At 39.2% G+C, this 13,834-nt stretch overlaps 1 long non-coding RNA gene across 3 annotated transcripts; it reads right to left on the bottom strand.

Annotated features, from left to right (window-relative positions):
• Nucleotides 1-3,350: 3,350 nt before the first annotated feature.
• On the bottom strand, nt 3,351-12,628 carry LOC103139286 (uncharacterized). Of its 3 annotated transcripts, XR_001662336.1 has the most exons (5): nt 12,398-12,628; nt 10,146-10,204; nt 7,339-8,602; nt 6,274-6,370; nt 3,351-3,738 (listed from the first exon to the last, which is right to left on the bottom strand). It is a non-coding gene; the product is annotated as an uncharacterized LOC103139286 (long non-coding RNA). The 3 variants fall into 3 exon arrangements; XR_001662337.1 differs by lacking the exon at nt 7,339-8,602 and having other exon boundaries at nt 12,398-12,591; XR_476389.2 differs by lacking the exons at nt 7,339-8,602; nt 10,146-10,204 and having other exon boundaries at nt 12,398-12,566.
• Between the last annotated feature and the right edge of the window lie 1,206 nt (nt 12,629-13,834).

The raw sequence follows: 13,834 nt of genomic DNA, 5'->3' as shown, positions 1-13,834 counted from the left end.
TTTTCTTTTTCCACATCAAATCCATTTTAAGTAATTACGGCTGAAAATTTTAGCCTTCAGTCTTACTCTGACAAAAGTATGATTCCAAGATAAATTCCTTGTATTATTTAACAACTGCTACATGTTTCTGTTTGTAACAGCAGGAAAGAAAATTAATTTCCTGGCAGTTTTTTTTTTCCTTCTTCCTTTATCATCGTTCTTATCAGCGCAGAGTTACGGCATAAACATGAAAACCTGTCATGCTTGTTTGTGAGTCTCATTGATTAAAAACTTCTTATTGCAATGAATATGGGTAAGTTTGAGTGGCACATATACTAACATGATTGACAACGCTAACACCCTTGTCCTGAGTGATTGGTTGTGTCTAGTTAGCAAAGGGAACACGAGGAGAAGGCAGAGGATTTTTTTTCACAGATTATCTGTTTTATACTATACTGTCATGACAGAGTGACAGTTTCAACAAATATGTAAAAAAATATATACTTTTTTTTAAAAGTTACGCACTGCAGCTTTAATGTGTAGTTTGCCATATGTGGTCAGAATAACTTAGATTGTCGTAGTGGAAATCTCCAGGAAACGTTTAAAATGAAAATTAGCTCCCATTGTCCGCTTTTATTTCAAGCCTGGTTATTGTCAATATCAATTATTAATTCCATTGAGTCTGGATGACATCATCTGGAAGTCATTAGCAGAAAAAAAAAAACTCTGTTGGGGAAAAATGCTCTTAAATCAGAGATAAGCAGCTTTGTGGTTAATCCCAACAAAATGAAAGCCACAGGGAGAAAAAACAGATTAAGAGACAGAGAACGCAGCTACACATCACCAACAGAGCAGACTGATGAGCACAACTTTATTTCTTTTTAATAAAAAGGCGATGTTTATAGTACAGAGTATTTTCAATAAATCTATATTGTTTGATTGGCTTGGCTTCAGCAGATAAAAATGGATGCTGCTGATTGTGCCGCAGGGCGGGACAGTCCAGGATCTCAGAGACACTGTGTTCTCTGCAGTCTGCACGTTTGACGGCAACCACATCAGCGGCTCCCCATGCAGAAACTAACCCAGAGAGACCCACCCCCTGCGTGCTGCCCCTGCGCACCCCCCGAGTCCGGCAACATGCTGGAACCTGGCACGTGCATGCTGCCGTCTCCTCAGCCCGACTGCAGTAGGGAGGGTTAAATGTGAGCTGATGTGTTCAAAGCACATCTCAAAGCAAATATGAGTTCATACAAAGAAAATCAAAAGTACTACTAATATAAAAAGTATTAGGAGTAAGGGAAACAATAATGGTTTCCCCTTCTCAAGTTGAAGGTTGGATTTTTTCCAAAATCATCATTAGATCAAGTTACTGCAATAAAACCAGGATTTATCTGCAGACTTTTTACATAAACGGTGCCAAGAAATGGGTCTTGCATCAGATGTAAAGTCTTTATTTCAAATGAATAAAGACACTGAATAATCAAAATTATTCAGTGCCTCTTGATCTAAAAGTGCTTCAAATGCTTTACATTCATCATCTGGGTAAATATGCATCCGTTTAAAACAACCAACACACATGGTACAAAAACAAGCAACTCTCCCATTGATAATAACTGTAAGCCCCATTTGTCAACATTTATGTTTGTCAAGGATCCTGATGTCGGCATTTGTTTATTTAAAGATAAAAATTAGATCAGGAACAGCTTTACAGTCTGATTTAATTTAATTGATTGAATTTATATCTGAGAAAGATTTATATCTTTCTTAGACTACTTACTCAAACCGTCTTCTTCCTCAAAACAAATTTAACAAACCTCTCACTCTGAGATTTTGGATATGTGTTGTAAACGCATATATTTTTTTGTGAATTATAACCTGTAATCTAAACATTGAATGCTAATCCCACCCACAATCCCCACCAGTGACCTAATCCGCATCCTTTTGTCTCTCCGCCACAGAACCAGGCCGATTATCGTGACGCATCAGCGGTCAACCAATGGTCACTCTTCATTTGGGGTTCTGTCCTCATGCCATCATCACGTAGATGGCGAAGTGAGATTTTTACCCAGTGATATGCAAGACAGAGAGCGAATGGGGAGGAGCTAGTGGCGTGGGCAGAGGTTTCGGGAGGGTCACGTGGCACCCAACGAGAACTCGGACTGTCACAGGGCATCACATCAGCCTGGAGCAGCCATGCAAACACGGAACAACTCCACGCCCTGCAAAATAACCAGGAAAACAGAGTAGCTGTCGACCATTTCTGTTGAATTTCTATGCTTTATGTCCATGTATTGGAGGCTGCATTAATATTCTGTGACAAAAAAAAATCTGCTTAAATGGCTTTTTCCCATAACATACATCCTAAAGATCATTTTGCATCCTCCAAAATCACATGTTTGCAGCTAGCTATACATTAGGACTTGCATTTGCAAATGGGGCACCAGCAGGATATGAAAAAACAAAAAAAAAATTAAAATGCAGTCTCACTTAAGAAACATAACACGCGAGTCGGGCCAACCGCATCCTGTTGCGTGCGGATGACACCACAGATTCTCAGACGCAGGAAACAATGTCACGCTGCAGCTCAATGTGCCAACCTCGAGACTCTTCCGTTATCAAACATCCGCTCGGAATCTCTTAAAATATTCACAGTTTTATTAAATCATTGCAAAAATAAAGTGATACATTCATTCATCAATTAAAAAACAAACAAACAAAAAAAAAACAAGACTCGTGAAGATTGCAAAGATTACGTTCCTACATGTTCATGCATTTCACTAACATTTCACAATTGCACTAACATTTGTAGATCCTGCAAGAAAAGGCTCTCATCAACAGTCGAACACAGAGAGGACTTGTGAATTGTTAAAAACAATGAAAACACACATTAAACAGCGAGTACTTTGGAGTCCCCCTGCAGATTCCACTTCAGCATTTCAAAAGGTTTCGATAGCTTTGTGCAAATATTTACTGACAGACACAGCTGGCATGTAGACCGAAGGATCACAGATTCTGATCTGTTGTGAGGCTCTACAAAATTCTGGAGGAGGAACAAAAAAAACAAACAAGCAAAAAAAAAAAAGTCTAAATAATTAAAGGTAACATCTGATCCCCTTTTAGTCTTGTTCTGGGTCTGCCATCACTTCATCAGGAGGCACCAATCAGTCAGCCATCCCTTATAAAGGAGAATTCAGAAAACAGAACCCTTTTTTGGACTAAATTTGATTCACAGTGAAAGTTTTTCTCCTTTTTATAGCACTGATGGCATCCTGCACAATGACTAATGCTCAGACCCGTTTGGCAGTGAGCTGGTTTCCACACACTAAAACCAGTTCTCCCCATGACCCCAGATAAGCAAATCTCTCAAATTGTTGAAGGTCCTGGCACCAGAAAATGGGATTTTTTTTTTTTTATTTGACCCTGAAAAGTTCTGCTGGTGATGTGTGAAGGATCCCAGGAAGTCAGTGGAAGAGCGTGATCAACGACTAAGGTGAGAAAAGTGCTGTCCCGACACACACCGCTGTGCCTTTCTTCCTCCCTTTACCTCCGTTTCTCCCTCTGGTTCTCATTGGCTCATCTGTCATCTCCAGATTCTGGAGCGACAGAGCCTCTTCAGGCTGCAGGCCGGACTTGGACCTTCTCTGTCATCTGTTTGGCACTGTAGTAGGACAGACTCAGACCCATGATGGCCAGCATCATGGCGATCTGGTTGACGGTGCGGTCATGCGGCTGCGTCTGGACCTCACCAGCGACCTGCCTCTGCAGAGACAGAAAAGAAAATGAGACAAAGGTTACTGGTTGGACACCATGAACTTATATGGTACTTACACATGTGTCTCAAATTAAAATATTATTAGAATGTTAACTAAGATGAAAAAGTTAAGCTCAAATTATATGAAAACAATTATTTCAAGCATTTTTCAGTATATGTTGAAAAATCGCTAATGAGAATTTTAAAAGTCTGTTTTTAATACCGAAATGTCAGCCTGCTGAAGATTATGTCCATGTCAAGACTTACTTTGCATCAATCACAATGAGCGTCAATGTAGCTTGACTTGGAGGTGATGAGCCTGTGGTTCTGCTGAGGTGTTAAGGAAGCTCAGCTTGCACCAACAGCTGCCTTTAGCTGCTCTGGCTCTGATGTCTTTCATCTTCATCTTCAAATTAGATCAGGGCAGAGTAGAGGCCAAATAAACAACTATGCTATGGGCAATAAACCTGCTTTAGTTACCTTTGGCAGTAAGCCCAGATGCCAGTTTCTGGCAGGAAATTAAATCAGCATCTTCATAAATCTTTGACAGCCGAGGGATAAAGCTTTTCTGTCAGAAAACTGACTTGAACTTGGAAAAAGATAAAATAAAAACACACAACGGACTAACAGCAGAATGGATTCCTCCCCAAATTGTTACTGGGTATATTGCACTTCATTAATTGCACTTTTTTCTTCCACCTAACTTTCCATTAATATTCTTTGAAACACAAATCTGGACAGACATCTGTTTAAGCCATGGCTTTTTGTGGGTTACCCTCCTTGTGGACGGTGTCAGTGAGTTTCTGCTGGACACCAGTTGAGTCATCGGTCTTCCCCATATCACTAAATTAATACACCGAAAGGCATATTATATATTCCCTTAATACTCTAATGTCTTAAGAAGATGTTAAATATTGGAACATCATAGCTTTTAGCAGAAATGCACATTAGTACAACAGTCTAGAATCAGGGGTGTCAAACTCCAGTCCTCGAGGGCCGCTGTCCTGCAACTTTTAGATGTGCCTCTGCTGCACCACACCTGAAAAGAATAATTAGGCCATTAGCAAGGCTCAGGAGAACCGATCTACACAGGGAGGAGGTAATTAAGCCATTTCATTCCACTGTTTTTTACCTGTGGCACATCTAAACACTGCAGGACAGCGGCCCTTGAGGACTGGAGTTTGACACCCCTGGAGATACACATGATTCGCTTTTTTGACTAGAATTATAGAAATAACTTTTCAGTTTTTTGAGATGCATCTGCATGTCCAGACAGGTTCTCTTCTGAAAAGCTTAAGATTAATTTTAGAAATCTTCCCTATGTGCCCAAGCAGAAACAGCCATTAAAGATTTAGCATGATACTTTATTAAAGGGGAAGAGTGTCCTGTGCACAGGGATGCCTTCCAATGTATTTTGTCTCCAGGTGGAGCTCCACCCTTTTCTACATGCAGATCAGGTATTTGAGCCGCCCACACTGTGAGATAACAGCTCATTTATGGAATGAGTTGTTCAAAAAGATAAAGTGAGATCTATGTATTCAATAAGGCTCGGCTGCATTTTTCAGCAAAATGATAAAAAAAAATAAAAAAAAAACACATTATGCTACAAAAAGCATAATGTTTGGGGGGGGGTTTTTGTCAATAAGAACGTATTTGAGGATGACATAACCCTAGTCCTAATTTCCAGTCTTACTGATGTTTTCCAGTAAAATTCATTTGAAAGAATATTGAACAATGCGCTCACTGAAGCATATAATTGTCTGAAATCATTAAACTAACAACCAGCCTGTACATTAGAAATATTATCATAACCTCACTACAGGGCCAGATATAAATTAAAAGCTAGTCACTTTCTTTTGTTTTCTTAAAGCCATCCAGAAACGCTCCTTGTTTGTGAATTAGTGAAAATGGCCGAATTAGAATTGATGTACAATGGAGGAGACATATGTTCCCCCCCACCCCTCCACCCCCACAGAGGATTACAATGACAAAAGAAACAAAGGAGATGACAATCATAAGCTCCCCCAATTACATTGTGATGAAGAAACCTCTTATAACCTCCTAAGGATATGACTCTGACCACCTGTTGCTGCGCACTGAAGATTAGCTGGCTTAAAGAAGGCTATAACATTTTTCCCTTGGTTACAAGAGAGACAAATTGGGCTTTTAAGAAATATTTCTGATTACGACAGACAAAAACAAAGGTGCATTGCATCACCCTTATTAAGGTAATCTTGTTTCAAAACTAAAGTTGGTCAGACTACAACTAACGCTTCTGATAAAAAGCCAACACAAGAGCGGGCAAGATCCGACTAATTAACCTGCTCAAATCAGCTTGAGATAGCAAGAAGGTTCAATTCAATTTAACGTAACATTTAATGGGTGCTTAATTCCACATTTTTATTTGAGCTTATGAGTCCAAAAAAAAAAAGTGATTGTGATGATCAATAAGATGATTACCCTGTCTTCATACAATGATGCAGTGAAAGCTCTGTAGTTAGGCTCAGCGTACACTGACTCATGCTTATATTCATGCCGAATACCTGGAGAAGGCGAAAGTATCCAGGTGTAAGCCTGCCCAGTCTGATGATCATGTTTCCTAAAATGATGGATCAGTGAACCCCCGGGGTGGTTCAAGACCTGCAGGCAAATAAATGAAAAGTGTAAATGTAGGTTATGTGTTTCAAACAAACAATACATACAAAGAAGCGAAACTAAGCTTTTGAAGTCAGATCAAAAATAGGAGGGTACTGCTTTGTGCTGGCTTGCAAATAAACTAAAACATGAGGAAGGAACATCCTTTGCCTGAAGCTGTGGCACAAAACTGCACACGTGTGCAGAACATGTGTGATCGAAAATATTATCCGGAACTATTTCCGATTTGTCTCTTTTGCCACAAGTTCTGTTCATTCTGCACGTTCAAAGACGGGAAGCCCCCAAATCCGCCACCCTTTGCCCTCCCCTCAGTTCTGAGTTATTAAATCATCATGTCTGAACGAGATCTGGGTCAGAGCAACAGAGACTGTATTCATGCTGCGTCATGAACTGACACTGCAGAACTAAAGTCATTTTCATGTATAAAGACAAATGGAGTTATAACTTTAGTGATCACGTGGCTTTGCGTTACACAACTGGACAGCGAGATTCTAACTAGATGAAAGGAAGAAAGACAAAGGGATGGTTTTCAGTCCCACTGTGACAGAGGCGCAAACTGTAAAAAAAATAAAAAAATTAAATGCGTTGATGGTAAAAACAGGAGACGGAATGAGCTCATCTCATAAAAAAAAAATAAATAAAGAAAGAAAAAATTAAAAAAAACAAAAAAAAAGAAGAAAAAATTAAAAAAAACCTGTCCAAGCATAATTATGTGCAATGGCTTGTGAAAAAAGATGTTGGGCTTGATACTGAAAACTTATGTTAATCCTGGGATCCATGTTCCAGAAAAAAAAGGAAGCACAATCACCGAAGAGGATGCATAACATGTGAAGCAATAATACACCAACCTGTGGAGTTACAACCTTTATGGAAAAAAAAAAATAGTGATTCCAAGTTTTGTATAGTTACTCCTCAAGTCAAGAGCTGATTATGAAAACAGATGGACTTCTCACCGTCTGCAAAAAGGAAGAAAGGACCACTCCAGTCCCAACAATGGGATCTTCTGCTTCCACAAACGGGGGAAAAAATGACAGAAGAAACTCCTAACAGAGGCCAAACAGAGAAGAACCTGAACCAGAGAGAGAGCGTCTGCGCTGCGCTCCGCTCCGCCTTTTTATACAGCTCAGCTCTCACCCAACCAGATCTTCAGGCTCGCCTGCGACACACGCCCACTTCAGCAACACATACACTCCGGTGTCCAAATTCATTACTCTCAGTGGGTCGCTTCCAAAATGCCTACTGCCTCCTCCTTCCAAAAACAAAAAAATGTCAGATATAACGTGCTCACTTGGGCAGAATAAGGGAAATAAACAGCAAAATAAAGAGAAGAATTATTTGGGCTGAGATTTCAGCGTATTGAGTTACATAACCAGCATGATGTGCACATTTAATCTCAGTTTGGGTCAGAAATCTAGTTGACCCCACAACTGTCGACAAGTGGGTAAAAAGAATAACTACTTAAGCTTCTTAAAATTTACCAATAATGTTGTGGGGTCTTTTTTTGTAAATCATGTAGTTGATTATAAAACTACATTTCACAAAGTTCTGCAGAGTCAAAACTGCACTTAATATCATGCAACCTGAGCTCCCTGCATGAGGTCCAGAAGGCACGAAAATGTTTCTGCAACCTGTGGATCTGACGTCATGCAGCTAACACAAAACATCAGCTCACTTTCTAACAGCGAGAAGCTCTGCATGAAACTGTATGAGCTATCTCAAATCACACCTTACCCAAACACTACAAACATTTTGTGAATAAACCGCACCAGCACTAATGATAGTGCAAGCATGTTAATGGAGCTCCGTGACAGAGAGTTTAAGAAATGCAACACCCAGCATGTCTTACAGCTACCTACACCTAATACTCCAACACCCACTTTATTGCAATCGTTAGCACAAAGCAGCCAATCCCTTTTCAGCAACTGTATGCCTTTTGGCATCTAGACGTGGTGATGATGGTTTGTAGACGTAAAAACTGATTTAAAGTGGTGAACATGAGTGACTCTGAACTTGAAATGGTTGTTGGTATTTTAGAAATTGCTTATCTGCTGGGATTTTCAAACAACCATCTCTCGAGTTCTCATAGAAGGGTTTTAAAACTTAAAAGAGCACCTTTGGGATTTTGTGGAATGGGAGATTCAGGTGTAGACAAATCTGCAGATGCTGTGTTGTTAAAGTGAACCAAAATCTCTGAAGAATGTTTCCGACACCTTGAATCTACACCACAAAAATAAATAAATAAATAAATAAGGCTGTTCTGATTAAGGAAAAAGGTTAAACCAAGATCAAACTAAGCAGAGTATCTTAAAAGAAGAATTACGAATAAGACTCTTGTGGTTCAATATGAGAACATGTGAAGAAAAAGAAGATGAAAAATCATCTTCCAGTCAACATTTTCTATGAGGAATGAAATGCTATGCTAACATAAGCATGTTTTGTTTTGATAGGACTTGTCGATAATTTGGCTGATAACTTGTTTCAGTCTGGTTCAAGCTAAGTGAGCGTAAACAAAACTTAGAGCAAAGAAACTTAAAGATTTGCTTCTAAAATCTTAAAAACAGCACAAGTAACAAGACAGAGAGCTGAAACAATCAAAAAGTCTTTTTCACTGTGAATGTCTTTCTACAGATAATATAATAGAGGAGAGACAATTTCTAATTCTTTGGTCAAACAAAAAAAATCTTAGATTAGGTTCTTAAAATGTTCTTGAATCTCTCATCATTCCTATTCATGATCAAATAAGAGATATCGGGCAATAGTGAATAAGTATTCTTACACTAAAGTATCCACTGTGCTATGTATCTTGTTCTCTTAAAGGAGAAGCCTGCTAATTTTACTTGAGATTTCACTTGCATGTCAAATGCCTGGAAATAGTTTTACAGACACTAAATAAACACAACCTTGGTTTACATAGGGGACATTTTTAGATTTAGAGGCATGTTTGTGAATGACCTCATTAAAAGGAAGTCCTGCAGTATGTGCATTTCAACACTTGAGATACTTTACTGAAACAAAAGTAACCAAAATAGCAAGAAGTCTGAGTTAAATTGGGATTTAAAAAAATGTTAATGTTAACATCTGAAGCTAAGCAGTAAAGTTGCTAAATCAGGAAATACTAAAACGCCATAGTGCCATGTTGCTGATGTTGGCAATAAAAATGAAATGTTCTTCCTGAGAAGCCAGAGGTTACTCCTCCAGATCACTCGTGCATGCACATTACTGCAATACTTTCATTGTCCAATAATACACTTCTGACTTTGTGAAATCTTGCATTAATAATAATACATAGAAAAAAATCTTACTAAAATATTGGTAATTTCAAGTCAAAACTTACTTTATATTTTGTTTAAAAATTATCAAATTGTTTATAGAGGGTACCGTTATTACTGCCACATACTAATAGATTATGGCACTTTAACCTTTCTTTATGAGATCTAATTGAAGCAAACATATAAAACATGATTAATGTTTATGAATAAGTTGGGTGATAATTGTACAGGAAGTAGTACGGTCTGAAACCAAACTGGCCAGCCCATTTAAATTAGCCGAGTAGATCAAATTCTTCAGATGTTTACGGCTGCTTCTCAAACACCCATTGACACTGTCAGGAATTTCGTGTAAGAGGCCAAGCTGAGTCAGAAATAGGGAGAGGTCAACATCATGTGTAGGAAAGAGTCCGAGTGAATCATCTGTGAACTATTCATGTTACGGTTAGGGATCAACATGAAAGCTGGAGGGCGTTTCCCCATGCATGCATCACCTGTGGCTGTGCAAAACTCCTCAACTGCCAGCGAGTCCAGCTACAGATCTGAGGGGAAGCTGGGAAAATTGATTGTGGTTATGGTCAAAGCACACAAGAATATTGGATTCAGAAGTAAACAGATGTGTTCAAATTGCACTAAAATCTGACAGGCTTCCCAAGCCATTTTTGGGATGAGCTTTTTAGCGCTTGTGGTTGTCAATATGCCTCGAAAGCTATAGTCGGCCATCTATCGGGTACATAAGTATTTCCTTCGCCTTGGTACACGCTGTACTTTCTGCAAAACAACCAATGAAATTCCACCGTCAGCCCTTTCCTCCTATCTTGGTCCCGCCTTGTTGTGTCACTTTCAATCCCCTCCTCCATCCCGCCCATCTCAGCCCCCAGCTCCCTGTAGCGAGCAGCCATGTGAAAGATGGACCCATCTGCAACCGTAGCAGAACCATTGACCAACTAAAACAACCTCCTGCAGCACAAAGAGCCTCAGTGTAACATCAGCGCCGTTAATCTGCCTGCCTCACCACAGGAGCAGCTCAGAGACTGGACATCCTCCACAGTCATGACAATGGCACGCCACTATTGTCGCCCTGGTGTCAGAGTCAATTAGTTAATGTGTGCAAGTTCTTGTGAAGTGAACCTGTAGTGACTAATAAACCCATCATACCTGTTCATGTTCATTTGAAAACCAAACTCATTAAATTCCAGCCACACCTTTAGAAACCCGAACACTTGGAAACAATGTGCTGTGAGACCAATACAAAGTCATTGGGACTGCAATAAACAGGTCATCTAATTGGATTCTAAAAAAAATAGTTTGGGATAAAAATGGAAAATAGTACCCAAAAAAAATTGCACTCTGCTTCTGCTTATGTTTCAAACCATGATCACAATTACATTATCACAAAAATAAATGTTAACGTATTTCAGTTGCAGCAGAAATACCTTGGAGTAAACCCAAGAGATCCAGCATAAACTGAGATTCTGGAGACAACGACACTATGAAAGTTTATTGGTTTGTAGAAATAAGGCATTTCCCTGCATGTTCCAGTCAAAGTCTGGGAATTTATGTCAATCAAACGACAAACATTTTATTTTGGTCCCTAACTGACGGAATACTGTGGCAGGCTTAGGTCAGAACAAAGAGGAGCTGAGCCATGAGTTAAAGTGTTTTAAGCTACTCTAAAGTGACTCTCAAAGCTGACACACACACACACACACACACACACACACACACACACACACACAAGTCTTAATCCACTTAAAGGGAGAATAGATGACCAAAGGTTTTAACCTTTGTAAATCCAGCCAGTGATTAAATTTTAAGGAACATCTAAAGGAGATTTTTTTTTTGTTCTAAACTGTCAGTTTAAATCAGCATAAAAAAAATGTCACCAAACCTAAATTATTTTTATGCATGTCAGTTTGAACTCTAGGAAGCAAAACCTCCCAAAAAAAAATTCCCCTACAGCTAGTGAGCCGGAGTGGGAAGGAACAAAGTGTAAATTGCAAAGACATGCAATGTGCATAAAAATAATCCTGCTATCAGAAAAGTTAAAACCAGGAAACATTTACTCAAATTATAGCAATTTAGGACAAAAAACATCTTACCAAAAAAGTTTGCTGACTTTTTTTAAAGTATGAAACGTTTTTGTTCTTCTACCTGTAAATTTCAGAGTAGGATGCTTTTAATAGTTTTCTGATGAGAGACAGAAACAAAGCCTTTAGTGCACAACTTGTTTTGGAAAACACTGAACAAAACCAAATCATAAGTTTAACTTTGCTTCTTCAAATCAAACTTTTATCACTGTAAGAAAAAACAACATGTCATGTAGGGTTTTTTTTTTTCAAGCTATATCCTGCACTTTTGGAAATATCCTCCCCATTTAAATGTCCATATCTGGAATGATTCCCACTGATGAACTCATCTCAGATTAAATCCAGCTGAGAGCAACACTTTCCACTTAAAAAAAACACACACATTAAGATGCTGATTCCTTCTTATTAAAAAATTGCAAAAAAAAAAAACAAATACCGTCGGGTTTATTCTGAAACAAACGAACTGCGGTTAAAAAAATCAGAGCGCGTTTAATAAAACTTTGGGATAAAATAACAGAACTTTTTTGGCGCAGCTAGAAAGCAGGACGCGGAGTCCACTGAGCTGTTTTAAACTTAGCGCTGCAGACTCCCGAAGACTCATCAGTCATGTCTCTGTCCTCCCCGTCCATCCTGTCCCGCAAAAGATGGGCGCTTACCTGCAGCTGTTCGGGGGTAGGGCGTGTGTGCAGGGGAACAGCTGTGGGCTCGGCCAGCCTGCGCTTAAATGGTACACTGTGTTCGCTTTGAAAAGATTTTTATAGGAAGCTGGGTATGCATGTTGCGTGTGGCAGAAGCGAGAGGGGAGGGGCACTGCGAGCGCTCAGACATGCCTCTGTTCATACGGACCCACGCAGATCCCCGCAGCACAGGAGAAATGGGCTCGTCCGCGTTTAATGCTGGCTCGCTACCTCCGCGTGCGGAGGAACATTTTGTCTTTGCGTGAAATACTGTGGAAGAAATACGCGCACGTGTGACGTGTCCTCTAGATAGCAGGCGCTCCGGGGTGTGTTTAGGTTTAAATATGAAACAAGTGAACAAGGAGAGAGATGTGCGGACTCTGTGTTTTCATGGAAGTAATGCAATTCTAACTTTATCTGGGTTTTAACTTCTACTAAGTGTCAGTCCTAACTTTGGAAACTAAAAAGCACCAAGTTTAACCCTTTTTTTTTCTCAGAATGAATTTACAAGTGTGCAGTGCCTTGAACTTGAATTTCACATTTTATTTTACTTGCAACTTCATTTAGTCAGTTGATGCACCTTATTACAGCTTAAAGCTGCAAGACATTTTAATTACAGTATGTCTGACCATAGCTTGAGGTAATCTGCAAAATGGTCTTCCTATGAGACTGAAAAAAATATTGTCATCTTCCTTGTAAAATAGCTCAAACTCGGTCAGTTTAAAGTCCATTAACAGCATTTGACAAATTTAGCTGAACATTCTCACTTTTAATGAACGTTGGACTTTGACTGACACATACAAATGTTTTCATCTGAACCAGTGCATTACAGCTCTGTTTAAGATCATCGTGCTGGAAGGTGAACTTTAAACAGATTTTCTTACAGGATTACAATATTCAGCTCACTAGATTTCAAGATGGCAAAGGTGTGTTCATGTTTATGTGAGGTGTTAGTTTTCTACCAGTCATTTTTGCATGCCAAAAAAATGTTATTTTTGTCTCATCTGACTAAACCTCCTTCTTCACAAGGTTGAAGTGCCCCCTACCGCACAACAAATTGAACTTTCTGTTACTTTCTCTTAACAAAGGTTTTCTTCTTTCCTTTCTTCAGTGAAGGTCAGATTTGTGAAAATATGACTATTTTCTTCCCCCTGGAGCTCTGTAGCAAATAGCTGACACAGATCTCTTCTGGGAGTTCAAATGCACAGAAAACAGTAACAGGATGCACTATATGGACATTTACATAAAAAACAAGAGTTCCCAAACATATATAGCAGAATTCACACCATACATTTAATCAAAAGTGACAGCTTTGGTTTAAGTCTCCTAAAGATAAGTTCCAAGACTAACAGGTCCTATGTATGTATTCTTTTCCACTAAATAATCTGACACTACGTCTCTACTGCCCTTCAAACA

Source organism: Poecilia formosa, unplaced genomic scaffold, assembly GCF_000485575.1.
Source record: "Poecilia formosa unplaced genomic scaffold, Poecilia_formosa-5.1.2 Scaffold59, whole genome shotgun sequence".
NCBI classification, from domain to species: Eukaryota; Metazoa; Chordata; class Actinopteri; order Cyprinodontiformes; family Poeciliidae; genus Poecilia; species Poecilia formosa.
Note: the sequence above shows the minus strand (reverse complement) of the source record. Positions and strands in the feature narration are given on the sequence as shown.